The sequence below is a fragment of the Taeniopygia guttata genome, chromosome 12 (assembly GCF_048771995.1).
Source record: "Taeniopygia guttata chromosome 12, bTaeGut7.mat, whole genome shotgun sequence".
Classification (NCBI taxonomy): Eukaryota; Metazoa; Chordata; class Aves; order Passeriformes; family Estrildidae; genus Taeniopygia; species Taeniopygia guttata.
In genome coordinates, this window is record NC_133037.1 from 3,281,670 (window position 1) to 3,292,820 (window position 11,151).

Genomic DNA, 11,151 nt, shown 5'->3' on the forward strand with positions numbered 1-11,151 from the left:
AAATGTGCTTTTGAAAGCTGGATGAAGTAAAACTCTCCTGTAGCATCACAGCAAGAGCTGAGGCAGTTCTGTGTGAGGAGCTGTGATCACCTGAGGATGGGCATCTGCACCAGGGGATGAGCAAAGCCCAACTCCAGTGCTGCAGTTATTTGTGGACTGCTCAGAGAGTGGCAGGCTCTCCCCCCACAACATGCAGGCTTTCAGCTCCACTCCTCCCTCCCAAAGCAAATGTCACTCACACTCTGCTCACTGCCCTCCCAGAGCACCTGGAAAACCTGAGCCAGCACCACTGCAGAGATTTGGATCAAAGAACTCCACAGTTTGGCCTATTACAATAAAAATATGAATAATTTCTCCTTGGACCTGACAACTGCTGGTGTTTGCGTGAGGGTGCTTAAAGTTCTGTACTTTTACAGCTGTTTATGTAAAGAATTCTTTCTTTCTTTCCCCCTGGCTCCTCTGGCTTAGGAAGAGGGAAGTCTGAGGAGTTGCATTAATCTCTGTGAATCACTATCTCAGCTGCAACTACTGTTCGATATTCCTAAAACTGTCAGCACTAAAAATATAGGTTTTCTCCACAATAATTGCTTTTTAAAATACCAGTAAGGCCACTCTGGGGAGAGCTGCTATCATGAAATAATTATGCCCCTTTGGGATGTGAACACATGGCTGTGCTTTATGGATTGGAGCAACACCCCCATGAATTACAGCAGAACAAGGCTCCTGTTGTGCTTTTCTCCTAAAGGCAGGAGGTCCCCCCCTCCCTTGTTTTTAGGTGGTTCAGGCACCTGAGCTAAAAACAAGCTCCTGACAACCATAAGAGAGCAAACAGCTGTGAGTTTCTTGCTCTGCAGCCATCTGCACTCGTGTATTTTTAATGCACCGTTTTGGCTGTTCCCACCAAAGTTGTGTTGGGTTTGTGTTTGTGGTGATCAGAGCCTGCACTGCTGAGGGGAGGAAAGCACCAGGGAGGAAAACACCAGGGAGGAGAAGCACCAGGACAAGCCTGCACTGTCCTCAAGCTCCCATAGCTCATCTTCACAAAGATAAGGAATTCCATCTCCCAAGGAATTACCAAAATAGCCTCAAAGACATTGTCAGCTGTACATGAGGCAAGTACAGCTCCAAAACTTCATCAACTGCACATCTTCATGCTGCTCATCATCTCTAGGAGCTCACATCCATGTCCACAAGCACAAGAAAGCTCTGCTGTGTGTGCACATACAAATTAATGCACCTTTTATTGTTTGTAATGAAGCAAGGGGAGATGGCACAGCACTGAGAGACCCACAGAAGGATTTACCTAAACATTAGAAAAGTCAGTTACAGATCCTAAAATACTCAGAGAGCTGCACAGACACTGAGCATTTCTATGACACAGTGACAGAGGTCACATTTAGGGACTGGGGCCAATTCTGATGTAGCTCATCCCAGCCAGCTGAGGTCACCTGCATCAGTCTCCCACTCTGTGCCAACAACACCATAAAAGATGTGAGTCTGTCAAGGTTATTTTTTTTTTCCCAATCAAAATGAGAAAAGGTTGCAATGTCTGTAAGGTTTTGGACACATTCCCAAAAAAGCAGTCATCACCTGGTTTGGAAAGCAGCCTCAGCTGAAATACCAGGGGCCTATTTACATATAAGGAAACAAAGAAATTCAGAACAGGACCCGCTGAACAAAGCTCCCCATTTCCATCATGATTTCTTCCACAAAAGGAGAGAAGAAAATGACAAAACCATGAAAACAGCAAATGCATCAATGTGGTATAACAAAACATCTCTGCTACTGTAATAACAGCCATGAGTTTATGAACCATTGGATAGAGCAACTAACAGAAAAATTAGACCATTTGGCTGTGGCCACTGGAATGTAATAGATGGCTCTTGAGCAGGGATAACTGAGCACATCCTGCAGTGATTAATGTGAAAAGCTGGGTGGTGAATAAAGTATTTAACACAAGAGAGCAATATGGCATGCAAACCAAACTAAAACCCCCATAAATAATTTAGGCACCCTTGCAAAGATTTACAAAGATTTATTTCACATATAAATCCCCTCTGTTTTAATATCAGAAAAAGAGGATGAGCAGTCTCATGCTTATTTATACAGAACAGAATGGAAATCTCACTTCAGAGAGAGGAATGCTCTGAAGGAATCTTCCTTCCCATGACATGATGGAGCAGCATCTTGGCTAAAGGTCTCCTGAAGACTTTGACAGTGAAACCACAGAATGGTTTGGGCTGGGAGGGACTTTAAAGATCATCTCATCATGGACAGAGAACCTTCCACTAGCCCAATTTGCTCACATTTGTCAACACCACATAATTACACAAGAAATATTTATTTACAGGGCTGAATTTCGTACAATGGTGTGGGATTAACAACTCAAAACTGGTCACAGCATCTGAGGGCAGGTCAGCATTTGTCACTTGGCTCCCCTGCAGCTCAGATGGGCTCCTGTGGCAAGCCCTGAGCAGTGCAGGGTTCTCACAGCCTCTCACGTCCCCACAAATTGAACACAGCCTTTCCTGTTCCAGCAAGCCCAGTTCCATGAGCAGTCTGGGTTATCCAAGGAGCTGTTATTTCCTGGCTGTTCAGTCTGTGAGCCAGGAAATAACTTGCTGGGGATGCCTCCATTAAGATGACAATACCTGTTCAGCCTAGGACCCAAATAACACAGCCAAACCCTCCTGTCAATACCTCAGTGATTAAATCAAAGGCTGTGGAAATTCGTCTGGCACTTCCCTACAGCTGAGTTTATCTTCCAGCCCTACACATCACTGCCAAGCACCACATATTCCTTAATTTGAGCTCAACTTGCAGAGCCTTTGGAATCCTACGTGCAGGAGAGCAGCAAACTGGGGTGATCTGCCAAAGCCAGGACAAGTTTTAAATGAATCATCCTAGAACAGAAGGAGGGGAACCTCGTTTCCCCCATCTCCTGGAACACAGAGAGGGGTGGGAGGGGGAATGGTCTGGGCAGCACAGGGCACAGCAGAGCCCTCTGCACACTCAGGTCACACTCCAGAGTGTGCACACATCCTGTGCACTGAGGGCTCCATCCTTTGGAGGCTGCAGCTCAAGCCACCAAAGCAGCCTTAGCACCACACTTGGCCACAGTCACAAGGGCTTGGAAGATGGATTTTAATTGTTTATACGATGATTTTAGACATTTGTCTCCATTTGTCCCCATGCACATGTTCTGTGTGGAGCTCATCAGGAACAGATAATGTTCCTCCAGCCCCAAGGCAGTGGTGTTCCAATGCTCACATGTATTTCTAAGAGTTCCCAGCTGTCTCTGACAGCAGAAAAAGCCCAAGCCCCATCTGAGTCTCTTTCAAGTCATGGTTCAGAAGAAGAACAAAGCCTCAAGATTTTATCCTTTTTATTGCTGCAAATGCCAAGAAAAGTTTAAAATTAATAGCAACCAGAATAAAGGGAGAAAAGAAATAAAAGAAACATTTACTGCCTTAGATACAGGCCTGTGCCCCTGACATCTCCATATCAGGGCAATATTGTCTCTGCTGCAGCAGCAGGGAAGCATAAAACATGCTCTTACTGCAAACACCATGAATTTTTCTGTCCTTTTAAACTTCACTGGGGAAGGCTACATACTATAAAAACAAAGAGAATGGAGGACTTTCATTCTACATAAGGCAATTACCAGGCCTGTCAGCAAGAGCAAGATTTACTGCATGGAAAGGGTAAAGAGAAAGGAGTGTGCCAAGTAGCTCAGGAAAATATTGAAAGAGACAGGCTTGCAGGATGTTTTTCCAGCCCCAGTTTTGGTAGGGGCCATGTAGCTGTAAGAGCAAGCTCCAAAATCCCAAACACCCCACAGGTCTTTGCCACCAAAACCAGAACACACCCACAGGGCTTCTCTAACACGAGACATGGGACTACAAATTCCACATTTCTGCATGGGTCTGAGGTTATCCCAAATATTAATCTGCAAAATTGGAAGATATGATGGAAAATCAGAGCCAAGGCACCCCCAAATGGTCCAGGGGGTTCTTACCCAGTGTTAGTGCCCAGGCAGCTCCAAGGGAAACCTTCCAGAGCATCCTTGGTTCTGGAATTCTGGCTGGGAATGGGTCAGTAGCACCATTTATGGGTCTCAGCTTTGACCATAGTGCTGCTGTGAGAAGTAGCTGAACATCACTCAAATCTTGCTGTGTTTCAAATTCAGGAGCTGCTGCCGTTAATTTGAAATAATGGTCAAGTTGGAAAGTCCCCTTACACTTGTAAGACTCTTGGATGGAGAAGGAGCTCCCACAGAGCTCCTTGGCTGGGTTAAACCCTGATAGCTGTGCTGGAGAACAGCTGAGGTTCTGCCCAGCAAACTCACTCTCAGAGATTGACTGCTGCCATTTGCTTCAAAATGGCAAGAGACTTAAAAAAAAATAGATTTTCTTTTTTGAACTATAAAATAGCACAGTTTTGACATGAAAAGACACCCAATCAGCATTACAACTTGGAGAATGTGATGCAAACTAAAGAATAAGTACAGAAACCTTTGGCAAACTCCCAAAGAAAGCAAATGTGTTGGAAGTCTCAGCCAAACTCTCACTGGAGTTAAAAAAGGAATACCAAGGGATTTATCCCATGCAGCATGTGTTGGTTTTGGGGTTTATTCTCCAAAGGATCCTCACTCAGCCACAAGGGGAGATCCTGTGGTGCTGGATGCTGTGAGGAGTTTAAACACCACATTTTTGGTTACTGCTGTTGGCACCCATAATTTTGGGTTCCTAGCTGCCTCAAGAATGGCTGTTCCCTGCAGGCAAATTGTCATCCTCAGTGTGAAACAAACCTGGAGCCCATCTGGCCAGTAAGGAAATCCACCTTCTGAAGTGCAGACAGAGGACAGTTCAGCTGAAATCTCTTTAAAATTGTTAAACTGCTGCTCTGAAAGATTGGGCATAAATATTAACAGCACTACTAAGCACTTGTATTTTGCATCCCTGCTTGAAGCAACTTTTATTGCTGAGTTTTAAGTGCCTGAAATTAAAAACTTCTCCTGGAAATGCTGACAGATCTTCCACTGCAATGATGCCACGAGGCACAGAGCACAGCTACGCCACCAAAGGCTGTGAAACCAGAAAGCAAAGCAGATAAAAACCTCCCGGGGGCAGCTGAGCTGCCAGGGCTGGAGAGATCCCTGCCCTGGCAGTGGCACTGGTGCCTAAAGGCCAGGGCTCAGCTGGTGCCACAGCCAAACCCATCTGCCAGGGGCAGCCTCACCTCCCCTGCTGGGGTTTGTCAGGAACGGTGCCAGCACCAGTGACAGGGTCATCCTGACCAGCACTGACTGATGCTGTGGAGCTGGTGATTTCTTCCCTCTCATTCCACTGTGGATATGAGGCATCTCCCATCCCAAAACAACTGGAAAAACAAAGGGGACTCAGAAGGAGAAGATATGATATGGGATCCTGAAGCAGTTTGCTTTCCTTCTAGCTCTCACATTCCCTTTCTACACTTGCAAGGAAATATTGATGATTTCTAGTTTTGAAATGTTATTAATTCCTTTTTTAAAAAATGGGAGCGGAAATGCCTGAAAGAATTGAAACAAACACATTGCTTGGAATATATAAAATTCCACTTCCTGTGATTCTCTGCAGTTGACAGACACAACTTTTAACTTGTTGCCCCCAAAGCAATGGGAGCCCTTCCTATTGATCCCAAGTGAAACCCTCCTGCTGGGACACTGTTGCCAACCCCAAATTAAGTTAAGATTTGTGCACAAGAGCCCCAGCCGTACTTTTGACAAGCTGTGTTTGTCTCCCTGAGCCTGTTTGGATGTGGCCCAAGCCACAGGTCCCAGGGGATGACCCTTCTGCTCCATCCTTGACACCTCCCAGGCAGAGCTCCAGCATCTCCCACCCTCACTGATCACCAGGGGAAGCAGCAACAAAGAAATCTCAAAAGAAAATCATCTCAAAGAAATCACTGACTGCCTGACTCCTCACCACAGACCTCTCACAAACCCCACAGAACTGCTGTGCAGACAAACAAGAAGTTTAGAATACAGTATTATAGGTTTATGTATCATAATAGGATTGACTAATAACTTATGGTAGCATAAGTCCATAAGACAAAATATTTAAAGATTAGGTCAGAAACATAAATATCCTTGTTAACAGCATTTTATTGCTCAATAAATCCTTAAAAAGCCTTGCAGGGTCTTATGACCTTCTAAACCATGCAGTAAAGATGTGAACTGAACTCACCTTTCCTATCTATATAGAAGATACAAAAGATAAACTATATCATGTAAAAACTCAGAGATCCCATCTCTAACTCACTCAAAACTCCTTCAGAAATCCTCTGACTCTGCACTGCTGCAATTGCATTGCAATTTTGCAGTATTGCTGTCCAGAGTTTCATTCCATACTCCCAGGCTGGTTATTTACATCTTTTTGGAGCTTGAAAGAGGCAACACCTGGGATGAAGCCCAGCTCTTCCACAATTTCTGTCCACCTTTCTTTCAGCAAGTAAACAAATCAAAACAGCTGATAATATTTACTCCCCTGCTCCCAGAGTCAATTAAAATATCTCACAAAAGTTATCTTGGGAACTCCAAAGCTGGAATAAACAGGAATGTTTTCTGTGCTGTGATGGCTATGGAGAACCCATCATCACTGCTCAGCAAAGCTGTTCTCTAATACTTTACCCCAAAATTTCCAAGTTTCCTGCCTCTCACAGAGCACAGTTTGCCTTTCCCAGGCTGGGTAGAGGCACCCAGAGCCCAGCAGAGTTTCCAAAATCCACCTGGCTTTGGCTTCACCCCAACCCCTTCCAACGTCAGCAGGAGCAGAGTTAGGTCAGCGCTGTGAGCTGCTTTGGTAATCAAAGCCTAAATTAACTCAGCCAGTAGGGGAAACTCAGAAGGCTCTTAAAAACCATTCACCCATGCAGCTTCTTCCACAAAGTGCCAGCGTGAAGAAGAGCTCTTTCATTCTGCATGGGTCAACCTCTATCAGATTCTGGAAACACTTGGGTTACTCCTCCTCAGTTTCTGTGGTCTAATTGCATCCCAAAACACTGTGTCTTTAACAAACAAACCTCTGTACACACTTATTTGTTTTACAAAGAACACATTTCCTCCTCAGCGTTCCTAAAGCTGAATTTCTGGTTTTAACAAAGTCCTTTGTAAAGCACACAAAAAAGCACACTGGTGATCTGAAGCAGAGATTTTCAGCTGTACACTTCAAGATTTTAGTTTCAGGATCCATCTGATCTCTCCAGCTTCTGAAAGAAGAGGAGGAAGGAAGAGCTTAAAATTGAAATACATAAAGTGAAATACATAATCCATCTTTTGCCCAAATCCTCCAAGTGCCAGCATGCTCACCACCTGCTTTGCTTTCACTCCTGCAGCCTGGGCTCAGCAGGGAGCACTCTGCTGCAGGAGAATTTCCATGCAATTGCAAGGGCAACTCCATTTTAAAGCAAAGAGGGAGAATTCTAAACAAAATCTACTGAGAGTCAGGCCTGAAAACTTTAAGAGTGTGTTCCATGTACAGGCACCTGTGCATTTGTAGCCACAGCGAGAGCTCAGGGACTTGTGACACTGGTTGTGACAGAGACAGCAGTATATTTCAACATTTCTGCAATCAAAGTTAAAGATTAAATTCTAATATATAAATTTTAAAAATAAAAATAAAATATAAATAAATAAAAATATTTATTAATAAAATTGTTAGTATATTAATAAAATATTTACATAAATATGAATCAGAGGACATCCAAAAGAATGTCCAGAACAAGCTTCATCACAAAGGCTCAGATGTATGGGTAAAGTATCAATTTTAATAGCTCAGTGATTTTAGTTGTCTATTTAATAAATCTAAACAAAAATACCCTGCTCCCCCCAGCAGGCAGTGAAGCCAGCCCTTCTCTGCCCCCTCACACTGTTGTTCAAGGTGTGCAATGCTGCCCAACTCTTTGCCAATAAACTGTGTCATCCCAAAAATGACAAAAGTAACCCACGAGGAAAAAAAAAACTGCAATAAGCTGGGCATAAGGAAAGAACCTTAAAGCTCATCTCATTCCACCCCTGCCATGGGCAGGGACACTTTCCACTCTCCCAGGTTGCTCCAAGCCCCATCCAAACTTATTTTCTAAATGTAACTTTCATGTGCAACTGCGTAATTCCCTCTGTGCTCTTATGCTTATGAAAGCTTCCAAAGCTCATTATTCTGGGCTATCACACCTTCCCCTACGGGGATTTTGGAAGGAATTTTGAGTGAGTTACAGATGGGATTTCTGAGTTTTTCGATGATGTGGTTTGGTTTTTTATCTTCTGTATAAATAGGAAAGGTGGGTTCAGTTCACATCTTTGTGTGTGGTTTAGAAGGTCATAAGACCCTTAGTTACAAGGCTTTTTAAGGATTTATTGAGCAATAAAATACTGTTAACAAGGATATTTATGTTTCTGACCTAATCTTTAAATATTTTGTCTTATGGACTTATGCTACCATAAGTTATTAGTCAATCCTATTATTATATATAAACCAATAATACTGTATTCTAAACTTCTTAATTACCGTGGTAACTACTTATATTTTTTCTATATCTTAAGCTCGAAACCTCTAAACTTTCTTCTTCTTAATGTGTTTCTACTTTAAACTATAAATTTGTATTCTCACCTCTAACACTTAAATTTAGAAGCTTTTTTCAAAATCTCAGCTCAAACCCTGTGTTTAATTGTAAGTTTCAATTTACAGGTTTAATATTCTAGGAATGCCTTACATTTGACATTCCAGCATTCCCCAAAAAGGGTTAATGAAGGCATTGGGGCTTTCTGTAAGGGATGGAGCCAGGAGAACAGACAGCTGTGATGGGACAGGCGGGAGTCTGATCACAGATAAAACCCTCCCTGCTGGCCAAGGCACACCTGAGCTCCCCACAGAGAGGTGGAGGAAGCAGCAGCACAGAGCATCATTCAGAAAAACAGAACTTTGCTTAACTGGACTCTGCATTTAACCTAAATAAACCAGATTATGAGCAGCAGGGCATTGTGGAACACGTGCTGTAAACCACACCTCAAATACGCTCTGGAATTTACTAAAGAATTTAGCTAAAGAAAATAATCATTATTCACCAGCAAGTTTATTAGGAATTTAATCAAAATAAAAAGCAAGCTTGTAGCTTAATGTGTTACACAAATCATTAAGATTGGGAGCAGCACCAACAATTTTTTATGCCCATAAAATATGGTGCAATAAAAACACACCTTTCAAAGAACACAGATATGGTACACCAAATGGAAATATTATACCTGCATAATAAAGGAAAAAGGAAACAAACCTCTTTTCTCAAAGCCAGGACCTAAAGAATCGCCTCACTTGTTACACAATTATTTAAAATCAGGAGTATTTGTATTGGATCTGGAAATCCAGCACCATTCTGCTCAGGACCTCATCCTAAGCTGATTTCAGAGCTCCACTTTTGATGGATTTGCTGCTTTAGAGTATTGTCAGCACCCAGCTGCTGGGGGAACTAATGATTTTATTTGGTTTTAGTCAGAGGTGAGATTTGTGTCTATCATTGCCCTGACTAGACAGAAATAAATTAACCCAGCACAAGAACCAGTTTCTGTGAAGCTGCTGAGTGCTCACAGGAACATTTCTGTGTGTCCAGCCAGGCTGTGCCCCTCTGAGCCCACCTTGGGCTGTCCCCTTGTCCCCTGAGCCACAGGCACTGCTCTGAACTCGCTGCTCTCTGGCTCTCCTGATTTATTGTGGGTTTTTTTAACTTAAAATCGGGTTGATCAATAATTGCAGTTGCAAAGCAAGTCAGCTTCATCCTGCTCTGTCTCAAAACATTTTAAATATTCCGTTTTGTGTGGCCATGAGGATGCTGCAGAAACTGAGTCTGTGAGGTGAGAGAGAAGCTCTAACTCTGGAAGCAAGAATTTATTTTAAAAACAGAGGCTCTGGAATACCTACATTTTCAAAATCTCACCTTGTTAAACTGTTTCCTTTGCCTTAATCCCTGCAACTGATCAAAACTCCCTTTATCCTCAGTTTTCATAGAAGCTCTGACTCTGCCAAGGAGCTGTCTTGGTTCTTTCTGCATAACTGAGGCCTTGGGTTGTTAATTTAAACATTTAAACATCATCTTCTCCAAAGGATTCCTCGAGTAAGGCTGACTGTAATTCCCACTGATGGAACACACACACACAATGTAGATGCAGCATAAATGCCAAAGGTACTCTCAAACCAAACTCTTGATATAACAGAGATCATTTTCAAAAGTGCTTCTGAGAAGTAAAGAAAAAAAAAATCTCTCACATGAATTAAGTACAACCCTTGGCAAACATCCAAATTTTTCAATATTCCACAATTTTAATCTGCTGTAAAGGATAAAATACTGCACCTCACCATGAGCAACGTAGCAAACTACCCCTCAATAGTGTCCCCTATGATTCTAATCTGACTTTATTCTACTACACAGGCAATTTTGTATTAAAACTTACTGCTAAAGTGGAATCAGCAGTTGAATGAGATAAGCATCTTTTTAATACAGAAATCCTTTTACCAATTCTGTGTCTGTGTCAGAGCACAAGATGAAAATGCCAGTGGGTGCAACATCTCACTGAGACTTTCAGCCCAGATGCCAGGTGATGCTGCTTTTTCTTCCATGAGAATCTATAAAGGAGCAAACTAAAGTCATTGTTTATTGTCTATGAAGCATGGAAATGGTGCTTTCAGTAATTATCCACTGGGATCACATCTCCAGCAAAAGGGGAAAAACTCAAAAATCCTTTGACCATTGCCAGAGACACCACAGACCCTTTCCACACATTGATTTCTGGTGTTATTTACTTTACAATAGTAGAAATATCCCTTTGCATGTTGCAGGAATAAGAAAGCTGGAGGAGTCATCTATATGGGTGCAAGATAGGATATTGAACTGGATTCCCTGAAGCAGAAGTCACTGGCATAGAGGTAATATTTCAGAAGCTGGAATTGATTTCTCAGGCAGTCCTTCAGCATCCAGCATTCATGAGAGCTCATATTGGAGAAAACAAGTCGATACAAGAGGCAGGAGGGATTTAAAAGGCTTTGAGGTACAGTAGGATAACAATGGATAATTTACACATGATGCTTAATAAGCAACTGCAGAAAAGCTTTTTCTTCTGCCTATGCC